Raw genomic sequence first — 26235 nt, 5'->3', positions numbered from 1 at the left:
GCAGTATTCATGAGGTTTGCTTATTTCTTTGAGAAAATTTGCTATCAACTTGTATGCATATGGAATGGGGGGGGGGGGGGGGGCTGGGAAATCAGCTGAACCTTTCAAAGTAATTAGTTATGCATCAGATAAGTTGTTTGCTACAGCTGCATAACTGAACTTTTTTTTTTTTTTTTGATTTGGGATTCAAATTAACTCATAAATATTGAAATTATAAGCTTAAGGAAATGGTACTATTTGATGCATGGCCTATTTCTAAGAATTAGTGTAATAGAGAAATCATGGCTAAAGCGTTACCATTTTAGTATGGCTGTTCTACTAACACTTCACTGACCCTCTTAATAAAAGGCCCATGTAGTGATTATGGTGCTTCTGTACACTATTGCCTTCAACCTCCTGCTATACTATTCCCAACAGCTCATTATGTTGGATTTTCATTCAGAAGTGTTTTCCTCACTGTTAACTATTGCAGTGCTAAAGCATCTCACATCAGTCTGCTTCACAGACTGCGTATACAGAATCTATAATGCTGTTTTCCAGTATTTTAGTTATTTTACCATCCTGGATATGAAACTGTCAAGTGTCTTCATACCCTTACTACTTCCTAGCAGAAACCCTATTAACCAGTAATATCAGTGTGAAATGCTCAATGTGAAAATTCAGACAAACATTCTAACCTCTTTTTTTTTCTAGCAAGCAAACATTCTTCCTACTTCTACTGGGCCCCTTTGCTGGCCAGGTTCACATTTTATGGCATTCATGAAAGCACAGAGGCTTTCTGTGTGTATATAATTCCATACCTTCTATGTAGAGTCTTATTTGATGTGAATGGTTTACATGCTTTTAAACTGCCACGCCATCTCATAGCTGGTGTTCATGTTAACATTACTTGTTAGTAAAGTCCTTCACCAACATTTATCTGAGCCCCTAGCATTCTACAGCTGTGATCTATTGCATGGTCTAAATTGGCATGTGAGTGAGGCTACGATATGGAAGTTTCTCTGCTTTTCAATTACTTGCTTTTAACAGCCCTTGATTTCTAACTCCTGCCATTTCTGATCACTTCTGTCTCTTGAGCGTGAGAATGAAGGATTCTGGTAAGGTTTTTCTGAAGATTTTTCTAGCACCGCTTCTGTTAGCTGTTTTCATTTCTGGTTGGTTTGCTTGAGCTACTGAGATTACAACTCAAGGTGTGCAGTCTAACTGCCAATGTCTCCTCCTAATGGACAAAGCTGATGAGCTTTCAAGGTTTTAAAATTCTTACTATTTTCGAACATCCAATTCTCAGGTACATTCATTCTTGTCATTGATATTTACATATTCTTTGCTCCATGTTGTCACCTTGCTTCAGTGAAGCCTGCTTATAGAAATGTGTCAAATTACAACACCGTTGAGAGTGGAATCTGATTAAGTACATCACCATTTCCCCACCTGCTCTTTTTGTTCTGAGCTGACTGATTTGTCTCCTTACATTAAAAGTTTGAATGCTTCTTTGACTCCCTCTTTTGATCATGTCTGCTCCTTCTCAAGTGTTTTATCCCACTACCATTGATAACTAGAATTGCACTGCAGCAGGTGTGGGAACTTGTTAAAACAGACATTTTACAATGGTCCTGAAAAAATAACCTTCAGTATATTACCACCTGTAGTAAATATGACTGCTACAAGAATTGTGACTCACATAAACTTAATTCAGTGCATTCTTTCCTACCCTGAGAATATTAAACACCAACATCCTGTTAATCAAAAAATTATTTTAATGACTTCTAAAACTGTCTCTGTGCTGGGAGCTGTATCTCAGCTGTCATATGAGATCGTAAAATGCATTAAGGTAGGTCATCAAATGTGGGATTATTCCCTGAAGTATTTTGTTGAGTGTTTCTTGCAAGTCTAACAATTACCAGGAAACTTTGGGCAACCAAGAGTCTGCATATAACACAAGCACAGATAACCAGCAAAACACTCTAGCATAAATTCTTCATTTGTTGAAATCATTTCCACAGCCACATATTTTCCTTGCTGATCTTACATCTAAATCTAAATTAGGCATAGCCCCAGACTGAGAATACTACAGAGGTTCAGTTCTGCTAGTTCTAGAAAGTTGCATCACATCAAAATCCAATGAGAAATAAATATACTTTACATTGATATAGAACATATGAAAAGTATTATTGTCTTTAGAAATTAATTTCAGTTTTAACTGTGCTGTTTTTTTCTATAATAGCTTGTGATACATTTCTAAAAATCTCAATAAATAAGCATAGAGGAGAGAAATTGTCAAGGCAAGCAAGAAAAAAGAGTGTGTTTAAGAACTAACTTCACGCTGCAGTGATATATTTAGACTTCATACTCTGAAAGTCTGAACACTTCAGAAATCAATGTATAGTCAGTCAAGCAAGCCACAAATAAAATGAACAAGCTAGACATAGAGACCAGACACAGGGATACAAACAATTGAATGAAGACATAACTCTTCTGCCAAATGTAGTCTTCTTCCTGAATTCCTCAGTTCAGAACAAATTCTTACTAACTGACTCTAGTAAATACATTTCTGATGCTAATAGATTTCACAGAATTCTTGGGAACAAGAATATATTTTAATGTAAAATAATTCATATTTTCTGTGGGTCAAAAATTGCAGAGAATTCTAAAGAAATCTTGGTTCAGGATTACCAAGGAGTGCCAGCTAAAAACTATTAAGGTTGAGCAAAGAAAAAAGAGATCTTGAAATAAGAAGATGTGAACACAGATTGAGATAAAGCAGACACGCAGGCCCTATTTATATATATGCACATATGCAAAAGCCATTTGCAATGCAAAAAGGAGGCAAAAAAAAAAAAAATGATAACCTGAATCATTCAGGTTAGAAAAGACCTGCAAGATCATCTAGTCCAACCTTTAACCTAGTACTAAAGTCCACCACTAAACCATGCTACTAAGTTTCAAATCTACACGTTTCTTGAAGACCCACAGGGACAGTGACTCAATCACTTCCCTGGATGGCCTATTCCAATGCCATACGACATTTTCAGTAAATAAATTTCTCCTAATATCCAACCTAAACTTCTCCTGGTGCAACTTGAGGTCATTTGTCCTTGTCTTATCACTTGGTGAAATGTGTACCAGTATAAATGCACCTGTATAATAAAAAATAAGTAATAAAAATAATTGTACTTAAAAAGCACAAGAATGAATATATTTAACAAACAATTTTTTAAACTTCAGCAGCTGAGGAACTAAACAAACAACAACAACAAAAAAGTGATCAGGTTGCAATAAAATCTTCATGCTTATATCTTATCTTACGATTCAGAGTTGTAAAGCTCGCACCCTTGAAAACAAAGGATTGTAGAGCTGGAATCATAGAATTTACCTTTTTGGAAGTGGGCAACATGAGATACTTCAGAGAAATAAGACAGTGAATATGTACTTCTCTGAAAGGCAAGAGGAAACTCTAAAAAAGAAAATTTCTCCCTAGAAATGAATCAGACTGGACCTATACAAGTTAGCTAGTTCATAGTTTAAAGACCAGGTACACTAGACTTAATTTTTCTTTTATTTCAACAGCCTTTTTTCCTGTAACTACAAAAATATTTGACAAACTTAAATTAATACAGTTTCTGTAATTTAGACAATTCTTAAGTAATCTCATGCAAACAGATAGAGAAAGCACTATTTCTCGTAGTAGCCATTGCAGAAATATGCTAGATATTTAGTATGCTCTCACCATCCTCAGGCAGAAGGATAAAGTAATAAAATGGCTTCTGGTAAAGCCTTTTGCCTGCCTGAAAAAGGCCTAATACTCAAGGAAGAGAAACAGGTTCCTGAAATGACCCTCGGAAGCTCTCCCAAATGTGTTACCATCCATTTTCAGATCTACTAGCAGAAAGTTGGTGAGTGGACTTTATTTTCCTGTCCGAAGTACCAGATGATTCACATCTATCCTGATTAAGACTAAGTCAAGGCTAGTCAAGCCTTGGAGTGTTCGCTGTCTGTGTCAAAGCTGCCGGTGGCAGGAACACAGTATCATGACCTTTTCCTCTAGGACAACAAAGTGCCTCCAGTACATGAATTCCTCTATCTCATTTACTTAACATGTAATCTGTGATGGTACCAGCATGCCTTTAATAGACTTTATAAAGTTTTAGGATTCCTAACATTCTACAAGACATAGTCCCTGCAAGTGTTGACCAAAGCAGCCTTATTTTTCTGCTCAAGTATTATAACTCCATAATGTCAAACTCAAATGAAACATGCTATATGTCAACACAGTGTGATGCTATTCACATTGGAGTGAGCTTTGGGGCAGAGAATATGAAAAACCACAAGATTTTGTGAAATAACTTCTGCATAGACTCCATGGGTCAGAAATCCAGACAGCATAAGCTTTATTCATACTATAAGCAGGGGTGAGAACATATGCATTTAGCCCATGCCCAGATTTCCTGAGGTTAATGACCTGTTTAGTTCACCCTAGAAGGCACATGAGCATTAATCCATATGGATGATAAGCAACCATAGCATCCACCAAGAGATACACCAGTATTAACTTACCTGTAGTGAGATTTTTTCTTGACATTGACCTCCTAAGAACTGGCATGGGTTTTCAAGCCAAGACATACAAGCATTAGGAAAAAGCATGAAGGAATTTATATCTAGTTACTATGATGTTCCCACTTTCTTATAAGAGGTGGAAAGACAACGGGTCTACTGAATGTTATCTGCCTCAGGGTAGAAAAAAAAATATAAAATAGTTCAGCAATTGTTTTGAAATGTAGGCTAGAAGGAATTAGGGCTTTAAAAAGGCTGTTAATTCTAAAATATCTGAATACTTTAACTTGAATCTGAGTGCTTTCGAGCCTGTATGTCTGCATCATAAACTTTTGATGGTTCATAAAAGCAATAATCCCAGAGAGAGTTGCTATTGCTGCAGTTCCTCCCTATTTTAGGGGCATATTCTCTACTCTCATACTTGACTTAGGCCATTAAATAATAAACAAATAATTACCAGAAAATTCCTTGGTAACTTGGTTCATTATTAAAGCAAGATATAGTTTAAGAAAATTGTTTGTTTGTTTGTTTGTTTTTCAGAAATGATTTCACATAAAAAGTAAACAAAAGCTGATTTCTTTCCAATGCAAATTTTGTGTTTGCAACTCAACTCATGTGCAACAAAGGCAAAATAAGCTAAAATATAATAGGTGATATTAAAGTAAGGTTTGCAGCCTGAGGAAAGCCAGTTTTGGAAAGAAAATGCCACCTTCGGAACCAGACTTCTAAATAAATCAGGGATTACAGTTTGGATGTGTGTAGCCTGCAAATGGAGGCCCACAGTTTCTAGGTTTTAACTAAATACAACCTTATAGAGTCTCTTTCCTATTTGTCCCTTCAGCTGCTGTTTCATTTGCCTTGCCTCAAATGGTCTCACTGTGCATTTTACAGATATGATTGACAGGATTCTGTTACCCACAAATAAATGGGGTCATTTGAGGTGCTGCTCGGCACCTGGAAAGGTGCAGGAGTTCACTACTCCAGTGTCTGCCTGCTGCTGCAGATTTCTTGGCTGTCCTGAGCATCCAAAATGTTACTAAATGTCTCTGTTCAGGCCACTGAACCCAACCCATGGTGTCTAATCCTTACCTCCCCAGTGAGGTAAGGGGTCCCAAGAGCAAATCAGACAGCTAGGTAGCTAGATGATTACCAGGCTGAACCGTACTGACACCAGGTAACAAAGAACAAGAAGACTGCTTTGAGATGACTGATTTGACTGTTCCCAGTATTATAGAAGATCTCAAGAGTACTCCTGAAACAGCTGTTTGACCGTTTCAAGCACCACAGGACTGTGTGCATGTTTCTAATTTTCTTTTAACCACTTCTAATCAAATGTTCTTAATCATAAAAAATATGATAGATCAGACAAAATGCAATCTAACACCAGAGTGCATGGGCCCTTTGATTTAAAGAAAATACTCTTGCAGATAATAGTCTCAAGTGCAATTTTGCAAATTTGGTGAGCTCTTGAAGTTTAAGATACAAATAATGCACTGACAGAAAATGGATGCCCATAACAGGTAAAGAAGGTGGGATGGCCACGAGGAAGACAGGAATCTTTTATTTTAAAGGCTACAAATGTCTAAAAGAAAGATGAAAGATAAGGTTTTTCATGTTTCATACTGCCTCAGCTTTCTGATCTCTTGAATTCTGTATGAGTCTTACTGTTTACTCGGTGTAAACATTGTGCTCAGAGATACTAAGTGCTTGAGGATCACAGATTTGTTTCTGTGCAATGCAAAGCAAAATACTCATGATTTTTAATTCTATTAATGCATTATTATTGTTCAGTAGTAAATAAACAATTTCTTGAATTCCTTCTCATTAAGCTAGTTGTGTAAAACACACAGGATTAAGTGGCAAATATAATAAAATCAGTAAAATAAGTTGGAATGTATCTATTATTTATGATAAATAACTGCATTTAACTTCATTAAATTATACACAGCACAATTAGAAGGGCTGAAAACCTACTGATATACTCTACTACATGGTCTGCATGTCTAGTGTCTTTTCAGCTTACATGCAAAAATATCATTGATCTCTTTCTCATAAATAGCCTGGTTAAAGTATTCCTGAAAATATCATTGCTAAGGAGTATTACCCATGTGTAAAAACTGTCCAGAAATAGCTTATTAGACAAATTTTCATATTCATCTGAGTTTACCCAGGAATACTCACCCATGTAAGAAATTGTTCTAACATTTTCTATAGTTTATGAATGAGCTCTCTATACAGCATTGCATTACACAATTAAAGCTATTACTGTAAAATCCAGGAAATTGCATTCATGGTTAATTGCATAATTCATGAAGCCAGGCGAAGTGTGGGGTTGGCAAATATGTAAAACTTTTCAATCAACTCAAGTAGAATGAAAGAGGAAAAACACATTATTGTTGGAGCTTTATATAGAAAATAAATGTTGAGTGGAGAAATGCGTTTTGTTTTACGTTCTCATTTAATACTACAGAGGAAAAAGTGATGAGCACTATAAAAATAAACAAGAGTTACCTTGATATTTTTCTTTTCCTGTTGTGGTATAGATAGAAAGACTCAAAGATTTCAGCTGCTTATTCAATCTAGTGTTGATTAGCTTGACTTACAAAGCTCCTAACTGAAAGTTGATAGCTCTGTACACTTATTTACATTTTTATTACTTTTGATAGGAGCAAGAGGTGAAATAGGAAGAGATAACTATCTCTGTCGTGCAACTATCTTTGAAAGTATAGAATTGAATATTAAATGAAACATATAAATCTGAGCCTTTACATTGTGTTTGCACCAATCCCCATCTCTTTCAAACTTAAAATACTTTATTCAAAAAATCATTCATACATTGCTATAATAAATCATTTTTAAATGAATATTTATTTTAGCAATCTATTATTGATCTTTCCAATCCTGGTCATCTAAGTGCTATGGTATATACTTATGGCTATTACTATAATGCTTACCCTATTAACCATGCTTAACATTTTTATTATATAAGATGCTTCCTTTTTTAACATTCTACAGGGGAGAAATATTGTTTAGAGCAGGAGTTTGAATACAAGCAAAATGAAGACTTTCAGACTAAGCAAATGCTTTGCCTTTATTCACTTTTTGTTCACACTTATGCTGTGTTTTCTCTCTATTTTTTTTCAGGAATATGTTAGTAGCCAGCCAAAATAAAGCATGACCATGAGTACTGTAAGGGTTTGGCCTCATGTTTGGGGCAGAGCTCAGCCAACAGACTACCAGTATGAATGTTTGGAAATAACAGAACATCTGCAGGACAGCTAGGGGAAAGCTGAGGAGAAAGCTATTGCTCATCCATTCATCTATAACCACCTCCAGTTCCTGTTCTGGGCTTGGCTGTTTTGATATACCTCGATCTAATCATATAAAATTACACACCCCAAGGCTTAATTTAAGACTACTGTGCTAACCTCTTTGAAATAGAAAGATTCTTGTTTCAGATGAAGCTGGTAATGCTATGGGAATAACCTAAGAACCAAGCAAACTGCCCTTCAGGTTAGATATCTACATCAACACTTTATTTCTATAAGAGCTTCTGATGGATATATCAGAATACTGAGGTGTTTAAACATGGAATAAAGAATTTACCATGAAACTGGATCCTGTAATCTCTGCAGAAATTTGTGATCTAGGAAAAAAAAAAGGACATGAAAGCTAAATGCTGGGAAGTTGCTAGTAGATTGCAACTTTCTCTTGGATGCATTGAGTGACTGTTATTTCGAACATTGTTTTATAAACATTGTCACCAATAAGCATACCTGTGTTTTGCAGCAGACTGTTTTCAGTCAATGCAATACACATAAAAACATCCTACATGGAGTCACTGATAGAGTTCCTTTTTTTTTTTTTTTTTTTTCCAAGCTAAGAAAAATTTGCCTTCTCTAACAACAAACTTATTGCTAACTACTCTGTAGGGCTGCAGCAAGACTAAAAAAAAATTTAAAAAAAATAGAAAAACATTGACAACTATGAATTAATAAGCCAAAGTTAACAGTCCCTCCTCACAGTGATTGCACACAGAATCTGAAATGTTCACAAATAAGGAAACTAGAGTCAAATATATATTTTTTTTCTCAGACCCATACAGTTATTTGCCCTGTGCTTGAACTTCAAAATGCAATTCAAACTCCAGAGAACATAGGAGATTGTAGTAATCCACTGCTAAGTCATACAGTAAATGTGAATTGCAAGTTATGTCATCTGGGATAGAGTTGCCACATGAAGAACACAGTAGCATTTATTACTGTTAATGGTTCTAAGAATGTATTCTGCAGATGCTGCAATATTCTTTCACAAATGTAAAGATTTCAGTATCAAAAAGTTAATCAAAGACTTTCTTACCTGTTTCCTAGTCCAACAATATAAAATTCTGATTGATATCAGTACAGCACAGCAAACAGCAAAATAGCTGTTTTTACCAGCTCTTCTAAGAAGTTTTCAGATTTTAATTGCTTTGCTATCCTTAGTATCCCTCTCTCAAGATCTGAAATCTGAGCACCTGATAAATATAGTTAAAGAATATCTAGTACAGTAAAATATAAAAGCAAAATATTTAAAATAGTAGAACAAGAAAGACTTTTGCTAGACTGTTTCCAGTAACATTACAACATCCACTAATAAAATAGCTCACAAGGAATTTGGGAATTTTGGAATACTGGTAATAAAGAAATGAATGTGCATATTCAAAAAAGTATCCATAAAAAACAAATTATTGCAAGAGACTACTGATTGGTTCAACATTATACAAAAGCTGGGTTTTTCCTTCCTTCTGCTCAATCTGAACCTAAGGGTCTGTCACACAATGTCCTTGTCTGCAGGGGAGGAAAAAACAAAACACCACCACCACCCCCCTCCCAAATAAATAAATAAATAAATAAAATCAACCAAAAACCTTCCTGAGAAAGACATCTGATAAGGAAAGCTAGGAAGGACAGTTTTCAGATTCTTGAGATATACTGAGATACACCTACCTGGACTTCCAGTGGTAAGGTCTGAAGTGATTTTTCTGGTTAATCTCTGACCACTGAAGGGCTTGTCATGCCATTTTCCTAATAGTTGTTGCAACAGCTGCTCTTCATATAAAGATCTACTCAGTGTGAGATACAGTAGGAGTTTGTTGTTTTCTTATGTATCCTTATTAAATGAAATGACCACCTGTTCAGTGTCACTGAAGACAAAATGAAAAGTGTACTGAAGTAAAAATTTTCCAATCTAAACTTGTTCATGCAGTCCCAGTACACAATTATGCTGTAAATAATAGGACACCCTGCCAGGGACCTGCAACTGTTCAATGAGGCTTACGTTTTCTACAGAAAATGTAATTAATTATAGGCAACCTAATCAGAAGTTGAGAGTTAACACTGGCCTTTCTATACAAAGCTACTCTTCCACAGAGAAAGGATTAACAGATCCCTGGGCTTCACTCATTTATAGCAACACAGAATAGAATAACACAAGATAGAAAAAAGGTACTGGAATCATTTAAGGAAGGGATGAGATGTTGGTAGATGAGGGAGGAAATAGCAGTAGCTAAGATGAAGATAACAAAACCTGGCAGATAGCAACCAGTAAAGCGAAGAACAGCTTCCCAGCTTATTAAAATAACTGTACATATACAAATAGGAATTATGGGACTCTAAACAAAGGGCTAAATGAGATCACTAACTACATAGTCTAAAATGCAGTCTATGTGATTTATAAATGCTTTTGATGTTCCATTTTGCCATCAGGTTTAATAATTCTTTCAAAACAATTTTACCTTTAGCATTCTCTCTTATTCATATAGCGTGGTATAAAAACAGAAAATCTGTATTCCAAAGCATAAGAGTGTTGCACTATACACATCCTTACCCCTCTCACATAAAAATGAAAATATAAATAGTCTGAATACTGTCTACTGACAGATGAATCTAATGTACTTGATCAACAGTTTGGAAGTAGAACTGTGTCACTTACCAGGACATAAAATGATAACCTTTCAAATGAAATACAAATAAATTGTTATTTCAAATGTGTTTTATACAAATGAAGCAAAAATTAAAGTTCACAGTGTTAATTGCTAGAATTCTGGAAACAGTTAGCAAGCTAACTAAAATTTTGTGATATAAATGACAAGTCCAGCAATTTCTCTTTAACAAGACATAATAAGTTTACATCTGGAAGTTCCTCTGGGAATAGAAAACTCATCCTGTTTGTAAGTGCAATGAATGTAGATTCTGATGAATCTACAATTAATTCATCCAAAAGTTATCTTTTCAGTGAAACTCAATACTATGCTCTGCTTTGTGTCTTTCTATTGAACAGCTAGCTCACAAAATTTAAAACTGTATGTAGTGAAAAGTTTATCATTCTCTATGGAAATTCTTATCCGTTTATTAAGCTGGAATTAAAATCATAACCATATTTTTCATTTTAAACCTGAGACAACTCAGGACTCATCAGAACTTAACTTTTTATCACTAAAAGAAGGGACTAAACAAATGTTTCTTTGCTGAAACAAAGAGCGAGGACGTTATCCATATAAAGAAATAAACCTAAAAAACATCCAAATATTTTAAATGAAGGTGTTATATGCAAAAGCATGTGCAATTTATAACTGAGACACCCTGCTTACACACATATCTAACATAGTTGAAATCTCTCAAGAATTCTTGGTGACAATGTTGCTGCTAAGATTGTTGCTATTGTTTTTGGTGGGTTTTGTTTCTTTGTTTGTTTGTTTGTGTTTTTTTTTTTGGGGGGGGGGGGGGCGGGAACCACCACTACCATATTGATATTTTATATTTCAGTAGCATTTTTACGTGCTTATCAGCAGACAGAATTTTATCATTCATGAAAGAAAGGACATTCCTTACATTGACAAAAAAATACAATTACAAACCCATTAAGGATTCTTGGTAGAATCCTTGTGATTTGGGAAATCACTCCCCCACTCCCTGACACACACACATACACACAATTATATTTCAAAGAAGCATTAAGAATATACCAAGGCATCCTCTAACTCAAAGTAACAAACCACCATAGAGGTAGCTGTTAAAATACTTATGACATTCTGAAGCAAGCTCTTGAGTAAAACATGCAAGTGAGATGTTGTCAAGAGCAAAGCATCTTGTGACAGAGGATGATGAAAATAAAAAGCCATCTTCCAAGAGCAAGCCTCCATATTGGAAGTTGTTGCTGTAAGTTACAATTATGGGAACTATGAAAATCAGAACTCAGGTTAAATTAGTTTTGCCACAACTTCCGTGGAAATAGAAAACTATAAAATTGTTTTTCCAGCTAATGTTTAATTTCAGGGAAGACCTGTAGAATATGGAACCATCATGATTTTTTTCTTTGCAAGGTGAAAATTATGCCCCTCACAAAACTTTCATTGTATTGTACCATCAAAAATTCTGTCTTCCAAACCATATTATATATTCTAAATCGTTTAAAAAATGGCTTATTACTCCACTAGTGGACATCACTGTATTTAGACCCATACCAATGACATTGCTGTTTCTATAGTAACTAATGTACTTCAGATGGGAAGTAGCAAATGAGAACTGGAAAAGATGAAGCTGAAAAATAGCTAGAGTAAATCAACTTTCTGCAATCATAGTATATTTCTGCAAAATGCTCATTATGCCTCTGGTTCAGGATAAAGCTCAATCTCTCACTTGTTCCATTATCTTGGGAGAAAACTTATTCTACAGTGGAAAGCTGCCACAACAGTTTCTGAATCATGTAGTAACAGTGTTACAAAAACTTGTAGGAGTAGGAGACCAGCCTTAAAGACTCTGATATTTTACCCAGAGATTTAAGAAGCCCTTGATAAGGACAGGATAATTGAAGGTGATTAAAACATTTTAATGTAGGATTTGAAATAAATAAATAAATAAATATAATAAAATCCCAGAGAAAGAGAATGAGCTGGGAAAAGGAAAAAAGAAATTTGCTTAATTCACAGTTGAGAAAAGACTTTTAGAATCTTATATTTGGAACAGATTCATCTGTGCCTATTTTTAATCCAGAAAACTCTTATTACATTTCATACATGTTAAATGAGGGCTAGAAGGGTAGTGAGAAAATACAGATGTTACAGATGTTGTATAGAACACATTCCCTTATAAATATTTTTCCATAAGTCAATTTCCCTTAGCTAAAATAAACACTGTGCTGCCAGTACAACAACTGGAGTAATAACAATTGTTCTTATTCCCACACTCCAAGAAGCTCAGACAGGTGAGGGCAACAGATTTGCACATTCTTTATTGCTTTTTAGCAATATCCATTCAAAAGGAAAACCTGTGTTCGCTGAGTTGAAGGTGGGTGTAAGTTGCAGTGGATATTAAAGGAAAAAGGAAAATTTAGAAACAGTTAATATCGATACACAACATTATTTACTCTCCTGAATATTCTTGCTAAGCTTCCAGCAAAGATGTGATGTCTTTGACGCAAGTAACAGTGACATTCTGTTTACCATCAGTTTATGGTTTCTCTTATCTACCAGATGAAGTTAGCTGAAAATTGTAATTCTGTAAATGACACAAAAAGCATGACAGTACTTACATACAAATGATAAGTACTAAAATAATGTTTGAGGACATCTATCCTTAGCCTGTCATGTGTGGTGAAGATTCCCATGTAATTTAAGCTGCTTAGGCATTATTCTGCAAAGATTTTGGTCTGGATATATGTCCTTATCTAGTAGGCAATTTTCCTTACAAGACGCATAGCGAAAAAAAAAAAAAAAATTCAAAAGAATGACTAATTTCACAAGTATCTGCTTTCATTTATGTGATGAAATACATACACGTGGATATCCGTATATTTTCATTTTTTACTGCTATACTAAGTATATGCAATGACAGTCACCTCCTTCAATATATTTGCTTTTATGGCAGCTCTTTCTAGACTGATCAGAAATAACTTAACAAATAACCTCTCTGCAGTTTTTACAGCACATTAACCACATCTTGAGGTAGCTAACTATGTCCAGAAAGATGCACGTTAGAAGCCTGTCTTGCCTGGTGATTGGTACGTCTTCACTGAAGTAAAATAGTGTTAAATGTAAGCAATTGTAACCAAGGTATTTTTTTAAATAGCCGAGTTATTTTAGCTATCTAAAACCCGAGAGGTAGTAAAACAGTGCACATTGAAGATAATTACCTAAAGCAGAAAAAAAAAATCTTCCAGAAAGTGAGTATCAACTGAAATAACCAATAGATACCATGTCCAGTGAATTTTACAAGAACATTCCAGAGAATTATGAAGTGCATATTTCTCTGGGCATGAAATTATCATGTTTTGTGTCCAAGTCCCTAAAATCAGGATCTGGCCTCTGTCACAGATATTTTTGAGAAGCCTCATTCAATCTTAGTGTCAGAGAACCACAGTTAATTGTCACAAACTAAGCCTTAACGGCGTTTCTTCTCAAAGTTCAACTGCTTTGTTTGATAATATTTTCTCTGTTTAGATAACTATCTCACAAAAAAAGTTGACTTTCTGGAAAAAATAAATATTACTATGGAAATTAACTTCCATATAGAGAGAGAGCATCTGAATTACAGTTTCCAAAGTTCTTTCTGAGTGTATAATTAAACAGGCCCTTGACAAGATGATTTAATATATTTGATGTGAATGATGGAAAGCTTCTTTGTAGAGTAAAACTGGAAATGGACATTACTTGGAATATATTTTGTCAGTCTGTGCTCTAAAATACTTTCACGGCTCAAAGAAAAATCAAACATTTTAGAAAAATCAACATTTTACTGAATAAACAGCAAACCTAAGCATTCAAATCAGAAAGTCTATTCTCCACTAAGAACATAATATACACAAGTTGATACATAAAATTTTCCTTTGTTTTACACTACTTTGTGTTCTGTAGTACAAAACTCTTAAAAGCTCTAAATATAAACTACATGGTTATGAAAAAATATTGACTGCAATGTGGTTTCAGCAACTAAAGGTTGATGCAAATATAGATATTATTTTACACAGTCCATGTGACTGCAAAGTGGTCATTAGAAACAGGTCTCTTAAGACAGCTGCCAGCTTTTCTGATATTTCTGTCAGGTTTGACTTCTAAATGGTTATGTACTGTATAATTTACTCACCATTCCTGGTAACTTAAACTTCCTTATCTTAAATTATTGATTTGTTTCTTCTCTGAGTTACATGTCAATGTACCACTCCCAACCTACATACCCTTTCCAGCAGCACAAATATGCATTTAGCAAGTTGCTCCCTGCACATCCCCCCAATATTCTGGATAATAACCAGCACCAAACAATAAATAAGATTTATTGTTGGAGTTACTTTGTTGGAGTTACATTACTGGGGTAATATCTAGACCCTCCTGGTCTTAAAACTTTTAATTCGAGAGACTAGTGTTATCTACAGGACTGCAGTAGTGACATTATCCTGTTTGTGCAAAATCAGTTAGAATCTTTTTACCCAAATTTATCAGCTACAGTAGAAGATGAAGGAAGAATCCACTGGGCTCCTGAAAGATTTCCCAGGTTATAGCCAATTCTAACTCAACTACAAATACTTGTGTCAATGCTTTCTAACAGTATAGCATCCCTACTTTTCCAGTATTTGACCAGGCTTTCTAAGATGCAGGATGAATGAAGCCTCTTGACTGCTTGGTATTTTTCTAATTAAAAAGAAAAAAAAATAAAATACTTTGTTAAGAATTCATGTCCAGCTTCACTAGTCAGATACTTTAGAATCAGATACTAAATACATCTCTGGACTTCTACATAACAGATTTTAGAATTTAATTGAAATTAAGATGTACTGGTAGTTAAGACTGTTGCATCTGGATTTATCTGATTATGTAATGTACTTCTGAAAGAGCTTTCACCTCCATTGTTACTTGAATCGTTACACATAACTCAGAATTTGCTGCATTCAGCACAGCTACTGCCTACATAGTGTACATTGCTGAGCTATTCATCTGAAAAATGACATTTAAATATGTTCAGTTTTTTTCCCCTATTGTATTTCAACTATAATTATATGATCCACTAGCTTTTATAGCTTGTCTGTTTTACAGTAAGACACAATGCCATAGTACAAATACTGAAAAAAAAAAAAAAAAGGAATAATTTATTTTCTACATTAAGAACTGCATTTTCATTGTTCACTTAGTTAACTAAACAAATGTCAGAATTCAATGCGTTCACGATATTTCAATCAGAATAATGATGATTACTATAAGAAACTGAATAGACTGTTTTTTTTGTTTTTTTTTTTAATCTACACATTTGCAAGGCAAAGAACAGAAAATTGTGCAAAACAAAGTCTCAAGTAACAAGAATATAGACAAAAACAAATACTCATGTGGATGCAAAATTGCAGGTTTACCACATCTAACCATCAAGTACAGGCTGAAGAATACTGGTAGTTAATGGTGGTTACCATGCTACTTTGCAAAGGCTTTAGATGGCAATTTATGCTAAGCATTAGTTATGCTGTACTATAAATTATCGTTATTAATATGTTTAACATTCTAGTAAGATGTGATAGACCTTCACTCGTTCATTTTATTATGTCAGCTTATTTCGTAACTGGAACACAGGATTGTAATTACACACAAATGTACCTGGATGAATTTTTAAGGGAATTTGCTAAACATCTGAGGCTTAGTCATATATAATCAACAATAACTGTAGACAGTCTTAGAACCCAAAAATTCCATCAGAAAAGTAAAGAACCCTGGGAAGATAAGATTTTTAAATAATATGAATATTAAATGTGTGGAACCTAACAGCTCAGGTGGATAATCAGTAATTGCACATTTTTGATCACCATACTCAGATTTGCCTCCACAGGAAAAAAAAAAAAAAAAAAAAAAAAAGCAGTGTGAGGAATCTAATAAAAGAAGGTATAGTCCCTTAGAAATGATATTTCTAAGTTGTGTAATGTAAAGGTTTACTAATATAAGATAATATTCATACAAATATTTTGAATGGTATTCCTATCTTGTAACCAACACCAATGGTGTGTTTCCATTTGATAAATATTTCACCTTTTCTGTCAAAATGATGACAGACACAGCTGTGATTTGAAAGGGGACAGATATTTCTGAAACAGGAACTGTAGTTATCTTCCCATGTACAGAACTGGCTCAAAGAGGCAGAGGATGTCGTCATCCTAAAGAGTACTTTGGGTGGCCTACTTTCTGCAACAAGCTCTTGGCACAGACAAACAAGAGAATAATTGTACCACCACATCAACTGAGCAGGCAGCATCAGTATGACATGGATACAAGAAATAGGTCTAAGCCATATTATGATGAATTTCATGGGCAGTGACTCCTAAAGTAATATTCGTTAACCCACTATGTTTCCTACTTTACAACTTAACTGGAGGGTGAGAAAAGAAGTAGCCCAACGAAAATGTAGGAAAGGAGTGATGATTCACTTTCTCTTTCTCCTTTCTGAGTTGTATCTGTTTTTGTTGGTTGGTTGGTTGGTTGGTTGGTTGTGGTGTTGTTGGTGGTGTTGCTTTGTTTTGTTGTAATTTTTCTGAGGGCAAGAGAGGAGGAGAAGGTACAGTGGAAAAATCTGTTAATTTCCTGATGTGGAATGAGAAACTTTTCAGATCCAATTTTCTCAGGGGACAACATTTAGTGTAGGGAAGTTCCTAACTGCAGATACGTTAACCAGAAGTTAAGGAGACTGGTAAATATGTCATTCTGCTTCTTCAAGGCTGACAGATAGTCGTTTGGAAATATTATCAGTTATCATTAGCTTCAGAGCAAATATAAAGTATGTATTTTCTCCCTCAGCAGCTGCACTACTGAGTTCACTTTAGTGCAACAGCAAAATCCAATTTTCATGGCACTTGAAGAAGTATTCTGAAATGCCCAAAGTGTGAAAAAATCAAAAGATTAGTGCAGAATACATCCATTCTGGCATGCTAGTCTCTTTTGACTATATTTTCTGAGAATAATTTTATGTTTTTTTCTTACATTTGTGCTCTTGTGCCACTCCTTCCTTGCAAACCAGTGCTGATGTGACCATCCTATTCGTCCCAGAGATGAAGAGAGAACTATCCTTCTAGCCATATAATAATAGACAGGTTTCCTTCTCCTAAACATTAAGGAAAATATTTTAGAGGGAGAAGCACCCTCAAATGCACCTTATACCTTTCCCTCCATTTTACATAAGCCTACAGCAATAGATAAACTCATTCTCCATATAACCACTGCCTGGACTTGTAGTCCAGAGACAGCTGCCAAACTACAAGGATGACAGAAATGAACATCAAGCACTGTTGAAAATGGAACACATTTCATTACTTGCCCAAGAGCCCAGATTCATTCACACTGTTGTACTAAATCCAAATACAATCATTATGCTAGATCACCATAAAAGTGTTCCTAAATGCAATGAACAACTTTAAACCACATGATTTTGCCTCTACCACAACTATAAAATCAGATTTGCATTTCAAAGCCCAGGATTCAAATCAGTCAGGAAAAAAAAGAATGCATTACTCACCATTTCCAAACTGTTTCAGATCGTTGTCCTAGAACAGTAATACATTTCAATTAAATTTAATCTTATAGCTAGCAAATAATTATTAAAAGTCCCTTTACATATATATTTTTTTTTAATTTTCTGTTAAACAGTTGTTTTCTAAATGGAGTATAAATTGGAGGGAGTGGGGGCAGAAAACATGCAGCAAACCTAGAGAACCTGCCAGTTTGAAATTATAAGGTCTCAAAATAAGCATGTAGGAGACTCTTCAGCTGAATCATGCTCTGTACACTCTTTACAAGTGTTAACAAAGAATGGAAGAATGTCCTAGGGCCTAAATCACTATAGTACAAAATAGACAAATGAAAAACTGAAGCACTGGTGATTGCAAAGCTGAGATTAGCTCTACTGAGATATGATATAATGTTCAATTTATCACTGAAAAGGCTTTCAGGAGACCAACAATGGTAGAGTACACTTTATATATTCTAACTCATCATAAGGGAATATCTTAAAATACTCTGCTGTGCAAAACAATGAATTAGATTAATATAAATCAGTGATGGATGTAGGAAAAGGCAACCATTCATAGTTAATATCATACAGCCCAAGACATTACAATCAGTTTCACAAGACAGAGTGTACTGACAATAATTCAGAGGTTATCTCCTTCTGGTATAGTACAGTTCTCCCTGGACAATAACCAGAAACAGAAGGAACTGAAGTTTAAGATTATGACCAGAGATCAATGTTCCTAAGAGTACAGAGCATTTTGTAGCAGAGCTTTCTGAAACATATATAAGTTCTGAATGGATACAGCTTTGGTTTCTAAATGAATTACTAAAGTATATGAAATATGAGCTCTGTGAAAAGTGTTATTACACTTAGTGAATTACAGCACTCAGCACAATGACTGGCTAATATGTTTATGTAATATTTCCCTTCACTACACAAAATGTCAGATATTTTCATACGTTATTTATTTATAGGCTTACACGTTATTTATAGGCTATTTATAGGTTATTAAGATAACATATATATATGTATGTGTATACATAAACATAAAAGCATGCTACAAAAAAAAAGTTATGAAAGACAGCTATGTACTGAGCTAAAGAAATGGTGCATAATAATATTGATACCTGTTATCACCATTTATACACTTTATTTTTTCTTAGAATGGTGATGCTGGAGAGATTCCTTTCCCGGAAGACCAATGCCCATTAGATTCCGGGAATATTCTTTAAAATATACCCATTTCAATCAGAGGCTGCCAAGGACAAATGTGACCTCCTCTGAAACTTTTGGAAAAGAGTATGTTTCTGCTTAACCCTAAAAGCCAGTTTATTCTCAAGACACTCTGCAAAGCACACATAGCCCCAGTCTCAAAACTTAAAGTTGTTCAGGCCAAATAACAACCTACAGGACAAGGACCAGTACTCTTCAGAGAAAAATATGTTATCCTTTTTCAAGAAAAAGCACAGAAAAGAAGACTTCTAATGACAGGTTTATAGTTTGTAAACAAAGTTGTAACAAAATAATGAATTTGAATTTAAATGATGATCTCTGTTTCATTCTAACTGTTTACGGAAATGTTCTTTTCCACTTATTGCATATATATATATATATATATCCTATTTTAATTCTAATTACATATTGAAAAACTAGTTTTTCATGGTGTGAAGTGAAACTCCATTAGAAGTAATTAATAAAGATTGAAATATTAAAGCTGGATAGAAGTATCAACAGAACAAAAGCTGGAAATGTGTTCCAGAAATAATAAACACACATAATTTTCATTTGTATGTATCAGAGAATAGAAGTCCTATAAATATTACCATTCTTCACAATATTGATGTTCTAGTGACTAGAATGTCATCAGCTTCTGAAGAAAACACTGCTACTAGACTGTAGAAGAGCCCATGTTGAAGAGCTGCTCATAGTTTCTGTTTTCCTAAATATCTGGCAGGTTAGCAGGAAGAACTAGAAACTTTTAATTCCACACCTGAACTTGGCAGATAAAAGCCACAGGTTTCTTCACACAAATTTGTAAGTATACTAAAATGCAGAGAGGGGAAGGAAATCTGAATCATACATAACTACTGACTTTTTGAATTATTTAATGAGGATAATGTTCTAATAAGCCTGCTGACACCTCTTTCTCAGGAAAGGACTTTGAAAGATAAATGTAATGACAGATTAACTGGTTATGCCTGAAATATTTAGTAATCATAGCACAGTGTATACAACTATATCTCATAGAGAAATGTTCAGAAGACTCTTTAGTCACTGTTTAGTAATTTTTCTCTGAAAAAAAAAAAAGAAAAAAGAAAAAAACAAAAAAAAAACAAAAAAAAAACACCTTCTTTCTGCTGTCTATACATGTCTAATACCAGAGAGCTTAATGAAGTCACTTAGAATATAATTTGATCATATCACTGTCAAGGGCTTTTTTTTTTTATTTCTTTTAATTCATAAATATTTCTGAATATAAACAGCTGATCACAACTCATTTTGAAATAAGAAACACAGAATATTATTGATTGTAACTTGCCTATATCTAAACATAGTCACAACCGTAAAGGTTTTTTGGAATAGGAACATCTTATCCTTATTATAATTTGATGTACCTTGAAAGTAATCCTCTAAGTGTGTCTGAATAATTCTAGGTCAGGATAGGCTCCTGGATTATACAAAAGCAATTTTTCTCTTGAAAGAACTGCACAAACAATTAATTACATATCAGAATATTTCCATTAGTTAGATGTTGTATGTTACCTTATCTCTGTGCTAAGGATGGGTGATTTCAAGCACAGATGAATAACTCAGTGAATTTGACATAGCAAATTGCAAGTAGTGGCAGAATCACAGCCGATGGATTTTTGCTTCTAGCACTTATTTGACCTCATTGTTACTCTCAAATGGATTTACCTGTAAAAAGGTCATTTGAGGAAAAGAACATAGGAATGGCTTATAATACATTTCCAAAGGTACTGTATTTCCTATACAGAAAAACATTTTTGACTCATTAAAGCACAGATATATACTCCTGTTCCATTCAGTAACAGATCCCCTAGCCTAATTTTTCTCATGGTATAAGAGCTACAGTATAAAACATGTGCAGCTACAGTATATGTATGTTACAAATAATAAAAGAACTATTTGGATATTTCCAAACCAGACAAATGACATGCTAAATATTTCATTCTAAGATTTAAATTTTTACTTTCTATAGGAAAATATAATGTCCAGTCCAATTATTGTCATTCCTCTATAGCTGGTCTACCAGCTATCTCCATTGGAGCTGGCATCCTACACTTGCATGTTTCCAGATTTTCCCCATCAAAATCATTCAGGTTAGTCTTCACAATTTAAACAGGTGCTTTATGCTAACCCAGATAATTTTCCATGAAGTGGTTAAGAAAATGCTCATAAAGACTCCACTACATATCAGTATGCTGAGAAATAGTGATTTAGCAGGTGGGCAGAAAGAAGCTGGATCCCATCTATTACCTAAAATAAGTGGATTTGCCATAGGACAAAGTGTTGTCATATAGGTCCTAGCCTACCAACATCTACTATCATGAGAGTGTTCTATCTTAGTGAGAATTCTTGTTGTTTCATACCCATTTATTGGGTTTATAAAATTTTGATAAAATGTTTACAAATCTGGAACCAATTCTAGAAGATTTAATTATGTAATCAAGGGAAGTAAAATGCAAAAACAGGAAAAAATACCTTACAATGCTTAATTGGTTTCTTAGCTTTAGTAGGTCTTTAAATGTATCTAACTGTAGGTAGAAAATTAAACACAAATCAGAATGCAGTTTCCCCCAAAGCCACAAAAACATTGTTTAACAAATTGTTAAAAAAACATAGCTGATGATGCAGTAACACTGAATGTTTCAACATTCATTAATTACATTAACTTAATTAAGTCAAAGTATCATTAATTGTTAGCACACTGGTATTGCACAAGGAGGAAGGAGGCAGCAAGATTCTGCTGACAAGGCAGCATATAAGAAACATTTCCAATTCCTCTATGAACTGTAGAAAACTTTATCTGTGGGCCTTATAGAAAAACTTCTTTCTGTAAGTGGGTATATTCTTCTATCAACATTACCAGAATAGAAATATTTGCTACAAAGCTGATTTTTGTCGGAAACTTGCATTGTTTCACCAATTGTGAATAGCAAAGTTTGCTCACATACTAGACAAGTTATCATGTGGTGACACACATGCTCTGAAGCCGTACTACAACAGCATGTTCATTTTCTCAGTCATGGGAGCTTAAAAAGTTCTGTGGCATCTTCTGGTGGTTGTTGTTGGTGGTGGTGTGTGTGTGTGTGTTTTTTTTTTTCTTCTTCAGTGTACCTACTTTATTGAAAAGTACTATGACCCTCAGGCAGTTAACCCTCATTCCCATCAAACCCAGAGCTTGTTCCCATCCAGATACTGTCTCACTCTCCCAATAAATTCAGCCAGAGTCATTTTTAATAATCATCACAGTGATTTTGCAGTCAAGTTAAACAGGCAAAGATGGGACACTTCTCCAGAAGCGCTTTTGAGGACAATATTTCTTGGCCTTTTTAGTCCCAAATCTACTTGACTTTCAGAAAAAAATCCACAGCCTACCCTGTCATTAGTGTAAACCCACGGCATTAAGTAATGATTTCCATTACTTTATTCCAATGTTGTTTAGGCTAAATTTCAAATAATTGTTTATACTGTTACTTCTGCTAGTGTGAGAATAGATGTATATTTGTAATATTTATTTTTTTCCACACACCTTCTAATATTAAATATCTTTCCTTCTCTCACTTGGCAACTCTAGCCTGCACACACTTTTGACTTGCCAGCAAAAAACATGTCACATTTATAGGAGTTGTAGCTCACCTGGATTGGATCTGAAAAATAAGAGAAATGTGCTTTTCAGTATGCACATTTGGGATCTGGCTGGTGTTATGAATTGAATTCTCATTAGCTTTCATAGTGTGCTGGGTTTGCCCTTCAAGCACTTCTGCTGTATTTTCCTTTGAAAGGTACCTAATTTGTGCTGTCCACCACATCTCACAGGTATATAAGCAAAGCATGGGTAGTGGAGCCGATCAGGAGGCTGGCTTTGAAAATATAACCTTAATCTAAACACAACTGCTAGAATAGATACAATTAAGTGTTTCTTCATCATCATTATAAAGGTTCATTAATCTAATCAAAGAAATCTACATCAAAACTGAAACTGTGCTGCAGACAGTATTAGCATGGGAAGAATATGAGGAAAACCATAGATAATATCAACTAATGTAACAATATCAATAAATCAAAATAAAATCTTTTTTAAAAAATACATTAATTTTTCTGTAAAATCCATAGAAAATACTGTTTTTTTCATTGTATCTCTCACTTGAATATGCCTTATGATAAATCAAACTGTTATGCAGACAGCAACAATTTCAACAGGAAATATCTATATTTCAGTTAGAAAAATTGCTGTAAAAGGTTTTTGCTAGACATAGGAATGATTAAAAAAGAAAATGAACCATTTTCTAGATGTCAAAAAAGGACTCATGGGTCTGTATATCTTAATCCTGTTCCTGAACTTTCTAGGACACTAAGCTGTGTAAGCTTTTATAGTCTCCCTTTGTATTATGATTAATACATTCATAAAATATAGACTACACTGTACTTTCAATAGCTTAATATTCTAGGTTAATTGAAAAACACCTATATTCTTGAAAGAAAACTATATGAACCAAACCTTAATTTCTTTTTTCACTCAGACAGACCTTTAAGAGCTTAGCCATAGTTAAACAAAATTGAAGAAGCTAGTATTTTTACCTTAGTGATCAAATGTTACTGGCTTTGTCTGCAGGCAACTCTCAGAATTAATTTGTGAAAGAAAAAAAAATGTAAAGGATGCTTATGTCATGATCAGAGAGTAGCACCAGGCAAGGTAATGTTCCAGGAAGCCTGGAATTAAGCGAAGTGGAAACAGTATTTCCTCACCTATTGCTGCAGTAATCAGGAAACTTCACTGTAGTGTTCAGCAAAAGGTGTTTTCTGTTTAGTTTCTTTCAGGGAGGATGTGCAGATCTCTTATAAACAATATCTGGTTTAAATACACACCACTCAGTAACCAAGTAACTACTGGAGAAAATATTTCTTGTAAGCAAACTGGATATCAGATTTCCAATAAGAAAAGCTGCCAGAACAGCCTTCCTCACCATCTATGTACACTACTAATTGAATAATTGAAATAGGACATTGTCTCAATAAACAAGCTAATATATGTGGAATAAATCAATATGCCTAAGAAAACAGCTTTGACTAAAAGCATTTTTAACATAATTCTTTACTTATATATAATATTTTAAAAGTAAACTATAGAGATTCATTTTCCCACTTAAAAACTATGGATTTTTCCCTCATAGGGACTATACTTTCATTTTTGCCAAAGTCCTTCTGAATTTTTGGCATCACCAAAAGAGGCCTATAAAGGGAAAAAAATCCTTCTCAAAATACTGTGAAGGAGTATATATGAGTGATCTCTGTACTTGTCTAATGAGAAATCCTTTTTATTATACAATAAGGCAGTGATACAAGGAAAAAACCTTGGGGAAGAAGTTCACTCAAATCCATACTTCAGTTAGCATCAATATTAAATAGGGCTTAATGTGCAGCTGTTTCTTTCAGCTTTAATTTAATTTTATTTTGGTTAGAACAGACACTTCACAGTTGTAACCCCAAAACGCCATCCTTAATTATTCTCTGTTCATATATTTTCCATTGTGGATGCCTAATTTCAGCTCAGCACCTTTGCATTTTCAGAGTAGCCATGGCATCCCCCAAGTCCCCCTCCTTTTTCTCTGTCTGTTTGCTCCCGTCTCAGAATTCAGAACAGCTTTGGAATGAGTTGACATGTGAAAGAGTAATTATCTTTCAGACACAGTCTGAATGAGGAATTAAGACATCAGTTGTGGACTGGAAATCTAGCACTAGCCTAACCATCACTTTGTGCCCAAGCACTTGACCCAGCTGTAGTGCATGAAGATTAGACATGATATCCATTAGTGTGTTAGTCGTGCTGATTGACAGTCTTGTGTGCATGAATTGGTGTTTGGGTACTCAGATAGAGAACAATTACTTTCATGTTCTTATTAGTTGATTTAATGTTAGTTAAAATGTTATTTTGCAAAAAAATATATATAAAAAATAAAATAGAAAATAGAAAAGAGAGGACGAAAAAAGGCAGAAGATGTGGAAAAGTCTGTATAATTTCTTTTATGTGTCACTCAAAGTGACAAATATAAGGTTTATATATACGTATATGTATATACGCTTTTTCTAATTACTCTACTCTCTCTATTCTTTCCTGAGTGACTGTATGTTTAAACTTACTTCAAAGAATTAAACCTTTTATTTTACTGCTTTTAAGTCTTTTTGGCTCGTGCTTGCTATTGACAATTTTATTGCTTGAGACGTTAGCCCCAAGACATCTTATAACAAGATACTAGGTGATGCCACAGATAGCAGGAGCGCTTAAGGCTCTGAAAACTGAAGTTGATTAAAGTTTGATGGGAACGATCCTTAACTATTCTAACAGAAGAAGGGTGCAAAAAGCTTTGCTAAAAAAGTGCTTTGTTTCAACAGTCTCTAAGGTTATACAAAAACACATAATTATACATAATCATTATATTGTCTGAGCTGTGTTATTAGGATGGTGCACTCAGACTGCTTGTGTTAAGCACCAGTGAAGAATTATAGTCAGAGATACAAATCAGTCTTATTCAGGAGTTTTTTCTCTTCAACAAAAGTAATCCCAGCAAGACCTTTTCATGCTAAGTACACAGTGCTATAAAGATTCTTAAATGTTGAACATTATAAAACAAAAAGAATTATCAGATGAAAAGAGAAGAAAAACCTTAGCCCTGTCTTCCAAATAAAGTATCACTTCTTGATAGTAATAGCAATACAAATTACTTGAAAAAACATAAACTGTTCAGCCAACAAATATTTAATTACATCCTGTAACTAGCTAATCAAATTTGTCTGATATTCAATATAGGTAAATAATAATTTTCTAGGTGGAAAAAGCATCTGAATAGAAGTACAAGTATCATACAATTTAATGTGTGAGCCCCAAAAGACACCTGAATTTCATCCTCTTGGTCTGACAACAGAGGAACAC

At 34.3% G+C, this 26235-nt stretch overlaps 2 long non-coding RNA genes across 2 annotated transcripts in view; one reads left to right on the top strand and one right to left on the bottom strand.

Annotated features, from left to right (window-relative positions):
* The window catches only part of LOC118166435, a 157704-nt gene extending 133633 nt beyond the window's left edge, over positions 1-24071 (bottom strand). Inside the window, exons 1-2 of the long non-coding RNA XR_004750499.1 lie at positions 23886-24071; positions 18069-18096 (exon numbers count right to left, since the gene is read on the bottom strand). This is a non-coding gene — a long non-coding RNA (uncharacterized LOC118166435). The remainder of the gene's footprint in view (positions 1-18068; positions 18097-23885) is intronic.
* Positions 1053-6314, top strand: LOC118166436. The gene is made up of 3 exons (XR_004750500.1): positions 1053-1097; positions 3737-3893; positions 5606-6314. It is a non-coding gene; the product is annotated as an uncharacterized LOC118166436 (long non-coding RNA).
* Positions 24072-26235: the final 2164 nt, after the last annotated feature.

This window comes from Oxyura jamaicensis, chromosome 4, assembly GCF_011077185.1.
Source record: "Oxyura jamaicensis isolate SHBP4307 breed ruddy duck chromosome 4, BPBGC_Ojam_1.0, whole genome shotgun sequence".
In the NCBI taxonomy this organism is placed as follows: Eukaryota; Metazoa; Chordata; class Aves; order Anseriformes; family Anatidae; genus Oxyura; species Oxyura jamaicensis.
Note: the sequence above shows the minus strand (reverse complement) of the source record. Positions and strands in the feature narration are given on the sequence as shown.